Raw genomic sequence first — 14254 nt, 5'->3', positions numbered from 1 at the left:
GTGCCACATCTTCTTTAGCCATTCATTTGCTGATGGGCACTTAGGTTGCTTCCATGTCCTGGAAGGTACAAGTCTGTCATACAGAGTGAAGTAAGTCAGAAAGAGAAAAAAAAAAATACCGTATGCTAACACATATATATATGGAATCTTAAAAAAAAAAATGGTCATGAAGAACCTAGGGGCAAGACGAGAATAAAGACACAGACCTACTAGAGAATGGACTTGAGGACACGGGGAGGGGGAAGGGTAAGCTGTGACAAAGTGAGAGAGTGGCGTGTACATATATACACTACCAAGCGTAAGGTAGATAGCTAGTGGGAAGCAGCCGCATAGCACAGGGAGATCAGCTCGGTGCTTTGTGACCACCTAGAGGGGTGGGATAGGGAGGGTGGGAGAGAGGGAGTTGCAAGAGGGAAGAGATATGGGAACGTATGTATATGTATAACTGATTCACTTTGTTATAAAGCAGAAACTAACACACCATTGTAAAGCAATTAAAATCCAATAGATGTTTTAAAATAAATAAATAATTAATTTAAAAAACAGGTCTGAGTTAAATCTGAGTTTGCTATGTGCTGTATAGCAAGGGATACTACACACCATGGGGATCCACGGGTGCAAGGTTTTTGCCAGTTTGGATGTTTGAAAACAATTGCAAGACTCCATAGAGCATACTTATGTAAAGCCTTTATCTAAAGGCCATGGATACAGGGCAGCATGAGAAAAACAATGTAGGCAAATATTTGGTAGGCTAGAGATTTCCAGGGGCAATCACCCAGGGTTCTTTTTCACACGTGGTCTGTGTTCTGCCTCTGAATTGAACTACCAAGATCTATGCAAGGAATCATAGCTCTGGGAAAGCTCGAGATGGAAGTTCCCATCTGGGTTCTTATTCCCACAGTCACATCGTCAAGTCAGGCTGTCTAACTGGTTGTACCAGTTGGAAATCATCCATTAACAAACTGGCCTAAGGGTCACATAGGAGTTTCACACTTTGAACAGTACCTTATAAATTCTATTGCCCTTTTTTAGCCAAGAGTCAAAGTCGAACCACCATGAATTACCAGGGATAAGGCTGCAGCTCTTCTGGTTCAGTTCAGCTGTAAGTCAACTTTATCTCACACGGCAGAGTGTATCAGTAGGAAGGGATTAGGAAGGATCTGTTACAGGATTTGGCCCTGTGCTGGGAAGTTTGGGGAGAGTTTGATAAAGTGGGGCTTGCTCTGGATTGGATGATGCCAGAAACCAGCATTTTGGTTCACTGGGCAACTTGGTTCATGGGGTTTTTGAGTACTGTATAGGGATAGTGCTAACTTGCAGCTATTTTATGGTAACTCTGTGATTATCTCCAGGGACGCCAGAAAACATGGACAGGATAGGGATGGATGAACTAATGATTTATAAGGTGAGGTTTAATGTGTCAAAAATACATGCCTGTGCCCTATATCAGTTTGGCTACATTTTTTGCTGAAAATGTATGGATTGATGTTCTGTACCAGGTAAACCTGGTTACATAGACAGGTTTTGGCTGTGTGACCAGTGGGGAAATAAAAATCTCTAACAAACTTGTGCCTTGATTTCCCAGAGGCTGAGATATTACACACACATCTTGGCGGTTCATGTTTTAGAGACAAAGCTTGTCCTGTGTGATGGAAAGAGGACCCTGGAAGATGTGCCTGTAGGTCTAGGACCTTCCTGATATTTGCCTGTGTTTACTTTCTCCTGTGGTATCAGATCTTTTGCCTTTATTAAAACTTCCATTTAAGTATACTTTTTGGAGTTTTAAAATTCTTTTTACATGCACACCCCTGTGTAGTCACTGAAGGTTTCTTAATAGCTTTAATACAAGGGACAAGAATAACATACCGAGACTTAAGCCATAAGTGGAAAAGAAGCAGCAGTCATTGATGTGAGCTAAGAGAGGGAAATATTTGGTCATTTTTGCAGTTACACAGTGTTCTGATTTCTGTCTGTGCTTAGAGATGATTAATGAGTGACCTTGTTTTTGTCTCACTCTATCGTGGTCCCAGAGTGACCTTGTGTAATGTTTGTATTCTGTGAAATTATGTTCAGCAGAGAACACCAGCTAAGAGCTCTCAGGACCATATTTTTCTATCTTAATTCCTGCTTTTGGTTAAAGGCAGATGAACACAAGTTATAGGACGTTAATCTGTGATATCCAGATCTTAGCCATTGCTAAAATTCTGTGAATCAGGAGATTTTCCCGAGAACTTTGTCTGTAGTTAGAATTAGTCCTTCATGATGCTGTTACAAGTTGTTGAATCATGTGATGTAATCATGGATGTGCAATCGCACCTAAGACTTTGGATAAGATGCAAAGAGTCAAGGGCAACACAGACAACTACCAGCAACAAAATTGTTTTAGTACTTGAAATAGACCACAAAGCCCAGAACCGAGATCATTAAACCCAGACGGATAAAACATGTCTGATTATCCTTCTAGGTTCATTTCAGAGAGCCAGGTGGCTTTTTCTTTTAGCTTAGTCATGGGCTGTTTACTTGATTGTTTGTATTTTTTTATGAAGTACAGAAAGAAGTGTTTGCTATAACACAAACACCCCCTTGAGAATTCCTTAAGGTAAAAATCATGAGCTATGCTAACTTTGGCTACAGGATTTAAAATGATTTGTTGCACCAACAACAAATGCTACTGTATAGCACAGGGAACGATACTCAGTATCTTGTAATAATCTATAAGGGAAAAGAATCTAAAAAAGAGTAGATATATATGGATAACCATCACTTTGCTGTACGCCTGAAACTAACATAACATTGTAAATCAACTATATTTCAATATATATATTTTTTAATTTTAAAAGATGAATTGTTGGGTTTAAGAGTAAAAATCATGTCCACACAAACAGTGGTACCCGGGATGGGCACAGCCCTAACTGGTAGTATAAGGATCTTTCACTTTAATAGGAGGGAATCCATCATTGGTCCCTTAAGGTGGCCAGATTTTCTGAGTAGTTAAATACTTCCTGCACAGTTGATAAGGATACAATGACTTTGGGAATTCCATGGCAGTCCAGTATTTACGACTCAGAACTTTCACTGCTATGGCCCAGGGTTCAATCCCTGGTCAGGGAACTAAGATCCCTCAAGCTGCACAGTGAAAAGAAAAAAAAAAAAGGCCAAAAGGAAAAAAAAAAGGATACATAGAAATATTTTGTTGGTGGGGGGCAGATGGTTTAAAGGTTTAATTTTTATAAGATTAACAGTTGGGATTAACAACGTAAGGGTAATTTAAGTACCACATGAGACCTGTTAAGAAAATCTACCTTCTAAAATATTTTAGCAGGTTTCTCAATGTTTTTTCAATTTGGTCTTTGACTAACCTTTTTAGACATTTTGTTTCTAATGGCCATACCCAAGAGATTTTATTACTGTAGGTATAGATTGCTGTGTACCTGTTTATATCTTGAGTTTATAAACATGCTTATACATAAAAAGCATAAGATATTTTCAACCTATAAGAACTAACTTTTGCCCCCTTGGGGGTGATGTCACCCCTGTTGAGAATGCATTTTTGGGCTTTTTTTTTTTGCCTTTTTCTTCTTAATTTTATTGTAATATAGTTGATTTACAATGTTGTGTTAATTTCTGCTATACAGCAAAGTGATTCGGTTATATGTATATATATTCTTTTTCGTATTCTTTTCCACTGTGGTTTATCACAGGTTATTGAATATATTTCCCTGTGCTATATTAGGACCTTGTTGTCTATCTATTATGTATAATAGTTTGCATCTACTGATGCCAAACTCCCAATTCTTCCCTCTCCCCAGCCTTCTCCCTTGGCAACCACAAGTCTGTTTTCTATGTCTGTGAGTCTGTTCCATAGATATGTTCATTTGTGTTGTATTTTAGTTTCCACATATATGTGATACCATATGGTATTTGTCTTTCTCTGTCTGACTTACTTCACTTAGTATGATAATCTCTAGGTCCATCCATGTTGTTGCAAATGGCATTATTTCATTCTTTCTTATGGCTGAGTAATATTCCATTTATATATATATATATATATATATATATATATATATATACCACATCTTCTTTATTTGAGAATGCACATTTTAAAGGAACAGCTATCAGATGGTTTACAGCAGGAACAGATAGGAGATAACAGACCTGCCAATCTGATAATTACAAGTGGTAGCTATTGTCTGAATATAATGCACAGTATCATTTTATTTTTCCTTGAGTGACAGAAGACCATAGGGTGTCAACAGTAAGAAGACAAAGAAAAGCTCCCTTAGGGAACTTGTTGAGAAATCATTCATTTGGTCAATATGAGGTGCTAAAATACAGTAGTAGGCAAGATTAGAGAAGACGAAATAAAGAAATAGGATAATGGGGAACCAGAAAATTAATTTTGTTCTATCATCTTGGGCAGAAGTTTTCTACTCCCTGCAACTATCTGCTTTTACAGGACACTGAAGAATCCTCAATTTAAAGTCTCCAAAAGGAATAGACACTCAGCAATCAGAAGAAGATAATATCCACTGATCAAGAGAAGATGGTGTGTGTCTTATTAATTGGAAGACACGAATCCAAGGATCAACACCTTGGAGTTTTACTGCTATGTTAGTTGTTACAATGCCTGTCAAGGTCCTTTCCTTCAAAGGCTAGGGGTGGATTTCTTATGGTGTTTCTTCGAGAAGACTAAGTTTTCGTGTTTGAGTTATGAAGGGATGTGCTTGAGTGATTATTTTTACAAAGCTGTCTGCACCTGTTTAATAAGACTGGTTGTAGCTAGTTGTATCTGTTTGAATAGAGAAGTATCCTAATGCATGGGGTACTTAATCCATCAGAGAGGGTCCATATCATCAAGGCTTACAGCCAATGCCTTAGACCATGGAAGATCTAAAGTCTCTGGGGGCTTTGCCAATTTTCAGTTTTTGAATTCCATTCATTCTCTGTACTTTTCACTGAAGATTGAAGATAGGAACAATGAAGTTTTTAAGTAAAAAGTAAACCCTTACAAAGTTATTTCATGACATTCTCAGTGAAATGTAGCTCTCAAAACAAGCAATGACCAAGCATACTGGAATGTGATTACTATTTGCTTAAATGTTGACCTTTATCTCTTTTTACCTGGAAGGCCCAGATGAAGAAAATTGACTCAGTCATATGGACTGATTTAAATTCGGGGAGAGGTTCATATTCCATGATTGAGTTTGAATCTGTAATTGTATGACCTGCTTGATAATTTCAAGTTTTTGTTTTTAGGTGTAAACTATTGTAAAACAAAATTAAATCAGGATTATACAAGGGAATTTACAAAAGCACAGATAATTTTCTAACAGAGATTAATCCACTGAGGGTTGTTTTTTTTTTTTTTTTTTTTGCAGTACGTGGGCTTCTCACTGTCGTGGCCTCTCCCGTTGCGGAGCACAGGCTCCGGACGCGCAGGCTCAGCGGCCGTGGCTCGCGGGCCCAGCTGCTCCGCGGCATGTGGGATCTTCCCGGACCAGGGCACGAACCCGTGTCCCCTGCATCGGCAGGCGGACTCCCAACCACTGTGTCACCAGGGAAGCCCCTACCTCTTTAATAATACCTGAGATAAGAGTGGAGAATTGTGAGTATCAAGGACAACTGGAGATTTGTTCCAAGTTGGCTTCATAGTAGAAATGATGGAGCCCAGATCTGTCTCCTCTTTATTTATCCAGTTCCCAGGTGTCTGGTTATAATTGATAATGCCTGGCCATGATCAGAATCCCCACCCTTGGCTTCCTGATTGGTGGAATGAACACACTGGACTAGATGGGAAAAGTTCTGCTTATCTTATCTTCAATGAATTAGAAGTTCCCACTTGCACTCACACTTTCCCCCACCACCTCCTCCTTTCACTCCCTTCTGATTCCAAGTCTCATAACAATGCATGGGGTTGATTGAACCTACATCACTTAGCTGCTTCTTGGTGTCAAGATAATCTGGGAGTGGAGTTTTCGAAATTCTTCAAAGTGAAACACATATGTGGGAAAATTACCTAAGTATATGAAAACATCCACCAAATGGCCCGCGATAAGGATCTACACTGTTTTATGAAGCTTAACAAATGTGTGGCAAGATGATTATTGATTTAGAAAAAGATATATTGGGGGATGGAGGTTTAGGAATGAGTTATATTGAAGGACTTGCCCCTCTTCCTTCCAGAGATGGAATACATGACTCTGGGAGCCAACATGTAGATTAGGCAGTGGCTATTGCAAAGTACTTATTTTCCATTTTCAGGAATATGGGCCTTTCTGGTTTAGATGTTTTAGAACCCAGGAGTGAAATATATTTTTATTATTCACTTACGAATTCCACTGAATTGGAAGCTGTTATCTGGCCATTTGGAGATTCCCTTGTTTACGCCTCTGGTATAAGACATACACACTCTCAAAAACAATAGATTTACTTATAAACAATGAGGGCAGGAGTATGCATGGAACCATGATGATCTCATGGAGCCCCTCCATGTACCACAGTGCAGTAGTTATATTAAACATGAGGCTGGTGCAACTCCCCATTCAAGTAGAACCATCAATGAAGCAGATTCCTCAGGTTATGAACTGAAGACCACACAACTGGTGAAGATTCTTATGACCTGTGGGCTTCACTGTGAGCAAAAGGGACATCAAGAAAAGTTCCTTAACAACCTTTCAATAAATTCCTTTACTGTTCCCATTAGCTGGAAAAACTTGACTGATACAGTCCACTTCGACATACAGTTGGCCTCAATAATTTGTTACAAGTCGGACCAGTAATTTTCTTAACTTGCATTGGTTTGATTCATATAGATTTATAGATTTACAGATTTAAAGACAAAGATATTTTATGTAAGTAAAAGGGATTTGTTAGAACCGTAGTGTACTAGATGTAGAGATTTAGTTGGGTCTTCTGGGATAATTGCTCTGAGCTTCTCAAGTTCCTACTCCCCAGATAAGAATGATCCAATGAAAATGGATCTCAAGAAAATATGCAGAATATTTATTGTGTCACATTTTTGTAATATTCAATAATCCTTCATCCAATTAATTTTGTTTAGGTTAGAAGTCCTGATAGATAGTTCTTCTGTGTAGGAGAAGCACCTGGAGTTAATTATCTCTTAGAATGCCAGTATTAAATACCAAGCAAGTAAGTCTTCATGGTATATACTGTTCATAAAATATCTTTACTTTGCTCAATTATACCTTTTATTTTGATGTACTTTGCTGATACACCAGCATTCTTCACTATCAAAATATTGAAGCTAAAAGTTCACACATTCATCTCCATATAAAAATAACTTATTATGGATCCTCCAGGATAAATTAATCCTAAAATAGTTGTTAAGTTAATTTCTTATGATAACTTGTGTATGTTTATTTGCCTAAACTTAATATATCATTCTGGCAAAATTTATATTGAACTATTCATCTATACATAATCTAACAGGATTATTTTCCTCTTGAGGTTACTTCTGGAACATGCTAGTACAGCTGTAGTGTAGACTGACAGTCTTGCAAGCACATTAAAAAAAAATAGACCCATCAAAATGAAACTTTGGCTTAAAAATCTCATGTTACTCATTTAACTATTTAGGATAGGACTGATCACTTCTAGATGTAATTCATCCATGAGTTTATATTGGTTGACCTGGGCAGAAGAGGTAGAATTGAATATACAACGACAATGTTAGTGAGTTTTGTTAACATGTAATTCAATTTGATTAGAACATTTATTAAGATAACACTGTGCTTAGAGCATGGTACTTTGGTTATATAATGGGAATTGCTACAATAACACAAGAAGATTATGTAACTGCAATAACAAAAAACACAATGGCTGATGCTAATACAGACTGGGATCACATTGTAATCATCTTTGTGCTTCAAGCATTCTGGCCAGTTCTTGGAACATACCTGATGATCTATAATATTTTTTTATTTAATATAATCTGAAAAGAAAAGGGGAGGTACAGATTCTTATGGTCAAAGCATAGTATATAGTCCTCTGAGATATATAAATATTAGTGTGCTTAAGCCCTAATAGGCTCAAAAAAAAAACCCAATTTTTTTCCAATAAGAGAAAATATTGGCTTAAAATAATTTTATATTTTAATTTTTTTAATTTATTTAATTTTATTAAAAGAATCTGGCTCAGCTGGGCCAATATTTGATATGAATATTAACTATATGCCAGTGAGGCGCACATTTTACAAATGTATATCTTCAGCTCCCATCCTTCCCCTGTACTCCAGACCAGTTTATCCAATTGCCTACTTGACATCTGTACATTATATCTGGAAAAAAAAAAAAAAGCATTTGTATTTTACACACAACATGTGTAAAGTAGAACTCTTAATTCTCTGCTCATTCACACTCCATCTCAGAAATTGTTTTAACTATTCATTCAATAGCACTAGCAAAAATAAAGGATTCGTTCTTCATTCCTCAATTTCTTTCATTCTTCACAGCAACTCCAGGCTACTTCACTTTCATAACATATTCTAAATATCTCCTCTTCATTCAATCTTTCCAGCTACCATCCTAGTACAAAGCTACCATTACCTGGATGTGTATTTCCCTTACAGCCTTCTTAGTGGTCTCCCTGCTTCTCTTTTTGGCTCCCTAAACCTATTCTCATCAAAGAAGGTAAAGTAATTATTAAAAAAAATAAATAAAATTCACAATTATTAATTAAATAAATGATGCTTGGTCAGTTCTGCCATAATATAATTTATTCGTTGAAAAATGTTTATTGAGCAACTACCATATGTTATATGGTCCTAGGTACAGAAAATACAGTCAAAAGAAAATATAGATTTTCAGTGTCTTCCCTCATGAAGGTTATATTTAAGTAGAGAAGACAAATACTGCATCATCAATTTCAAATACAATTCAATATGAAGGAGAAATCATAGGTGGTGCCATGGGCGATAAAAAATATAGTGGTGGGAGGGGCTTTCCTGGTGGCGCAGTGGTTGAGAGTCCGCCTGCCGATGCAGGGGACACGGGTTCGTGCCCCAGTCCTGGAAGATCCCACATGTCGCAGAGCAGCAGGGCCCGTGAGCCATGGCCGCTGAGCCTGCGCGTCCGGAGCCTGTGCTCCGCAACGGGAGAGGCCACGACAGTGAGAGGTCCGCGTACCGCAAAAAAAAAAAAAAAAAAAAAAAAATCTGGTAAGAAAATGAAAACCTAACAAGATAAAACAATAGATGAAGCAAAGAGAAGTCTCTGGTACTTCACAATGTCTATATAATTATGTTCATTAGATAAGTACTCTGATCGGTACTTACCTGATGGGTACATTAAGATTTTTATTAATGTCTTTAAGATAGCTTTAAAGAATTTTAAGCTATATATGTGCTTTTTATAAATGTTTCGTTTTTTTAAAATAAATCCTCTCATCTTTGTTTTATAAATTGATAGGTTATTAAATAAGTGTGTGCATATTTTATACACATTGTATATATGTTAATGTGTATATATTTGTGCATGTTTGTACATATGTATTTGTTTATCTACAATAAATAAATAAATGTATATATATATATATACACACACATATATATACACATACACATTTATTTATTGTTTGAACTATATTTTTAAGTCCCAGATAGAAAACAATTTACTTTGAACAAACTCATTCTTCTATATCAAACCTGGAAGGAAACCATGAACAGCCTCACATACTGAATTGTCTGCATTCTGCTTGCTAGGACTTCTTATCAGATTTTGTTTCTTTACTATTCCATTAAATGCTGTGCTTTTGCATCAGAGTCTACGATTTTCTTTTTTTCAATGCATCATTCATCATTTTCATCCTAGAAAACTCAAGGCTTTGTTTGGTAGCAACTCTAATAATTTGCTTTACTATTGCCAATTCTGAATTCAAGTTTTTAGATAGAATACGGAATCCTCCAACATCTAGAAAAAGAGAAAGGCAGGTTTTCCAGGGGGCATGTGAGCTTAATGAAATAAAAAGAAACACACAAAATACAAAATAGACTCCTGCTGATGAAATAGCAAAGAGTGGAGGGGAGGGGAGACTATACTTAGAAAGTCACAAATTAACTGCTGGATTTATTGATCGAGAGGGTAATCCAAGGACATTTTATTTATCTAAAAATTATTTTATGGTTCTGAGCTTACCACTTATTCCTGAAGAGCAGCGCTCAATGTCTGTCTTTTGCTTAACCTAACACTATGCTATAACAATGAGTTAATATTGAGAAGATGGAAGCGGGAAGAAACTGGAGGAAACAGGGATGGAAATGAAATGATTTCTCTACCGATTTCAGTACAGGCTTCTGACTCTGCTGAGACTCTGCTACAGACAGGAAAAAGCTAGAGTGTCCTAGTGTCTATAGGTATTCAACAAATTAAGAATAGAGTGTCTTAATAGAAGATGGTTAGACTTACTTATTCTTGTAGTCTTTCTACCCAATGTATACTGCCAATAGTGCCTAAATTACAACTGGGCCCTTAATAAATTTTTATTAATTGATTCATCCTAGATAAACTGCTTGTGTCAGCCCATGTGTGGTGCGCAAAAATTTATTTCACTGTGTTAACAATTCCTTTATACCTAGTTTACCAAAATATCACATCACATGTATAGATAATCAGTACTCATTTTTTTTTAAAAAACACCTCAGATTCTATAAATATTCAAGGATTCCACTCAAGGAAAATGTGACTCTTCTAGTACATTTTGTGCTGAAGATTCAAGAAAACTGAAGGAAATTCACTTCGTGGTAAATAATGTCTCTTGGTGGGAAACTTCCTTTTTCTGTCTAAGTAAATAATCAATTCTCAGTCCTATTTTACTCGACATGTATCCAATAGTTAGCTTACTCATATAATAAAATTGTCCCTCAGGTTGTAATGAGAAAAGAAGGGCATGGCAAAGTCAACTACTTGCTGTTCTTCAAGGCACAGAGAAAGTCTGGGATATAATATTTACACCTGCAAAATTTTTCAGTGTCACAGTGAGAACAGAAGGTATCAGGGAACTGAGATCAAAATATCTTCTGAAGAAGAGAAAACTGTAGACAAACAATAGAGCTTGTTACTTTCTCTTTTCGTTAAAACATCCCCCCAGTTTATTTTGGACAGAAAACCGAAGTCATTTCCCTGGTCCAAATTTTAATAGAAAATGGGACAGAAGCAATACTCCAGTTTAGGAGTGTTGAATGGGAAATGCAAAGCTTTGATATAATTTTGTGTGTGTGTGTGTGTGTGTGTGTGTGTGTGTAAGAAGATGTCCTTAGTAAACTAGAACACCATGGAATAGTGCATGGAGGATGTATAGCTCTGATTTGGATGAGGCTATAACGTTAGCAAAGCAAAACACGGTACGGTACTTGCCCTTCTTCCCTCTCCACACAGAAGTACTTGGACATGGGAATAGCTCATTCCATCTATCATGTTCTTACAGTATAGTAATCACACTTTTTTTTTTTTATTATGGTACGCGGGCCTCTCACTGTTGTGGCCTCTCCCGTTGCCGAGCACAGGCTTCGGACGCGCAGGCTCAGCGGCCATGGCTCACGGGCCCAGCCTCTCCGTGGCATGTGGGATCTTCCCGGACCGGGGCACGAACCCGTGTCCCCTGCTTCGCCAGGCGGACTCTAAACCACTGCGCCACCAGGGAAGCCCGGTAATTACACTCTTTTGCAGGATTTTGGACAGAGGAGTGACCTGGTCTGCTTATGTTTGAAACTGATCACCTGGCTGCTCTGTTGAAAGCAGGCTGTAGGAGGCCTGGTAGCAGCTGTTGCAGGAATCCAGGCAAAAAATGATGGTGGCTTGGACCAGGGTTGGAGCAGTGGAGATAGGAAGAAATTATCAGATTCTAGGTATATCTTGAAGATAAAACCAGTAGAATTTCCTGATGAATTGGATATAAGGAAAGACAAAAAGAGTGAGCAGAGATTATTCCCGTGCTCAGTGCAGTCTGAGCTACTGAAAAATAGAATTGCCATGACCTGAGCTGCTGAGGTTGCAGTAGGCTTAAGTAGGAGATTAGGAATTCATCTTTGGACATAGAGAGTTTGTGATTTTATATACTCAAAGGGAGATAACAGGTTGGAAGCTGAGCAATCAGTACAGAAATTTGGGAGAGAGCTCGGGGTTAAAAAAAATAAATTTGGGACATGTTAGCACATAGAGCATGGATGGGGAGAGATCTCTAAGGCAGTGAGTCTACAAAGAGAGGAAAATCAAGGGCTTTGCTTTGAGGCACTCAACGTTAAAATGTGGGGGAAGGGCAGGTCAAGGAAGAATAAATAAAGGAGACTATGAAGGAGAAACCAGTGAAGTAAGATGAAAACTTGTGTTTTGTTCTGGCCTCAGGGTGCTTTTGGATAGAGCATAATTTTTTAAGCCAATCACATTATCACAGTCTCCTCTGACAGTGACTGGTGTTCACAGGTCAGTTTCCCTGAAACACAGACCCTGGGATGGAGATGTGTGTGTAAGGGATTTACTGGGGACAACTTTAAAGATCAACACCAGTGGAGGATAAAGGCGTCGGGATTGTACAGACAAGAGGAGTTGAACTGCAATGGGTACTGATAAAAGTTACAGTGCATGGTGAGCTGTGGGGCTGGAGTGGTCTTTTAGGACTCTCCTACCTTAAGGCAAGGGAACCAGGTCTCTATACCATCACAACACCCGTCCTTGGATACCAGGCTGCCTCTAAGGAAGAGGAGGGAACTTGGGTGAAAAGTCTTTCTGATACTGAGGGCAATTCTCGGAGCTGAATTCATCAGAGCCAGCAGCCACCAAGATTCCCGGCAACAGGGGTTTCAAGCACTTCAGTCTTGGAGGGAAATTTCTAAAGGACACGCCCCAGATCACTACTTTGGTCTAACAATGAGAAAATATAAACCAAATCTCGCGAAGGACCTACACAGGTGTGTGTCTCCTGGTACAGCACCCAGAGGGATTTTGCTCCCTGGTAGAGAGGGTGACAGAGAGAGAGAGAGATTCAGGAGCAAAATATTCTTTTCTTACTGACTCCTTTTCTTCCATATTGGGATGTTGTTGGGAAGAAAATAATATTTGGTGCTTTTGGAGCCCAACTGTGGCCAAAAAGACAAATAATACTGATATACGAAAGAAGTAGAGCAGAAAGAATGGGAGAAACTTCTGGATGGCATTGGTGAGCTGCTGAGCTAATGCTGGTGCTACCTTCCTCAGAATTCGTGCCAAATGAGATAATAAATGTTTGGTATTTTAACATCTCTGTTAGTTAGGCATTCTTTTACTTACAGCTGGTAAAGTTTTCTTTATCGTTCATTTTTTTCCCCAATTCCTTGCTTCTGTTTTCCTATCTTATCTTCATATGGAACCCACGATATCTCCTTTTTAAAGTTCTTTCTAATTACTAATCCTGGGAAATCATTTGGAGAGGGGCCGGTACAGATGCCTGGCTGACAATGAATCATCCATTGCTCACAGTAATGTTCTCCATGACTGGGACTTTGGGCTGTGTGTGTGTGTGTGTGTGTGTGTGTGTGTGTGTAATATTCCATCTCAAAAGGGACATATCCAATGTTTTCTACGTGTCAGGCACTGTGCTAATCACTTTAAGTATATTAATTTATTTAATCCCCACAATAAACTTATAAATCATTGCTATTATAATGATTTCCATTCATAGACAAAGAAAGAGAAGCACAGGGAATTTACGTGCCTCCTCCGAGGCCATTAGTCTGGTAAGTCATAGAACCAGAATCGAAAAACAGGCGGTGAGGTTCCATGCAGGGAAAGGAAGGAAAATTCTACACACAAACTACATTCTTAATATACTAATATTTAAAATACAGGGTGAGTAAATGTAGTTCCTTTGGCTACAACAAAATTATAACTTTTGATGCAAAGGGGTGGCATTTGCTGCAGTGCTTTCCCAGCAGGGTGCGTTCGTTCCCAACCTCACTCCGCCTGGAAGAGTAAGTTGGCCTCTGCTGGCAAAAAGATTCTGGAAATTTTTATAACTTGCTGTGACAACTTTGATGCCAAAATCAAAACAAGTTTACAGAAACCTTATTCTTTTAGGTAAAGGTAATTCCAAAGAGAACACTGTGAGCTTGCTCCAGAGCCCCACGCAGGTACATACTCCTGTGGATGTTCACACAAAGAGGGGTTTGAAGGGAGAAGACAGAGGCGCATTGCTTACCAGTTGCTGCAGGATGTGTCTTCCTGCTGGGGTTGTGGGTAGAATTCTCGTAAGAACATGTTCCACAGAG

General features: G+C 38.3%; 1 long non-coding RNA gene across 1 annotated transcript; it reads right to left on the bottom strand.

Moving 5' to 3' along the window:
* Window positions 1-5672: 5672 nt before the first annotated feature.
* LOC132433494 (uncharacterized) lies at window positions 5673-14254 on the bottom strand. The gene is made up of 3 exons (XR_009521152.1): window positions 14185-14254; window positions 12638-12701; window positions 5673-8296 (listed from the first exon to the last, which is right to left on the bottom strand). It is a non-coding gene; the product is annotated as an uncharacterized lncRNA (long non-coding RNA).

The sequence above is a fragment of the Delphinus delphis genome, chromosome 11, assembly GCF_949987515.2.
Source record: "Delphinus delphis chromosome 11, mDelDel1.2, whole genome shotgun sequence".
In the NCBI taxonomy this organism is placed as follows: domain Eukaryota; kingdom Metazoa; phylum Chordata; class Mammalia; order Artiodactyla; family Delphinidae; genus Delphinus; species Delphinus delphis.
This window is presented reverse-complemented; position numbering and strand designations above follow the sequence as displayed.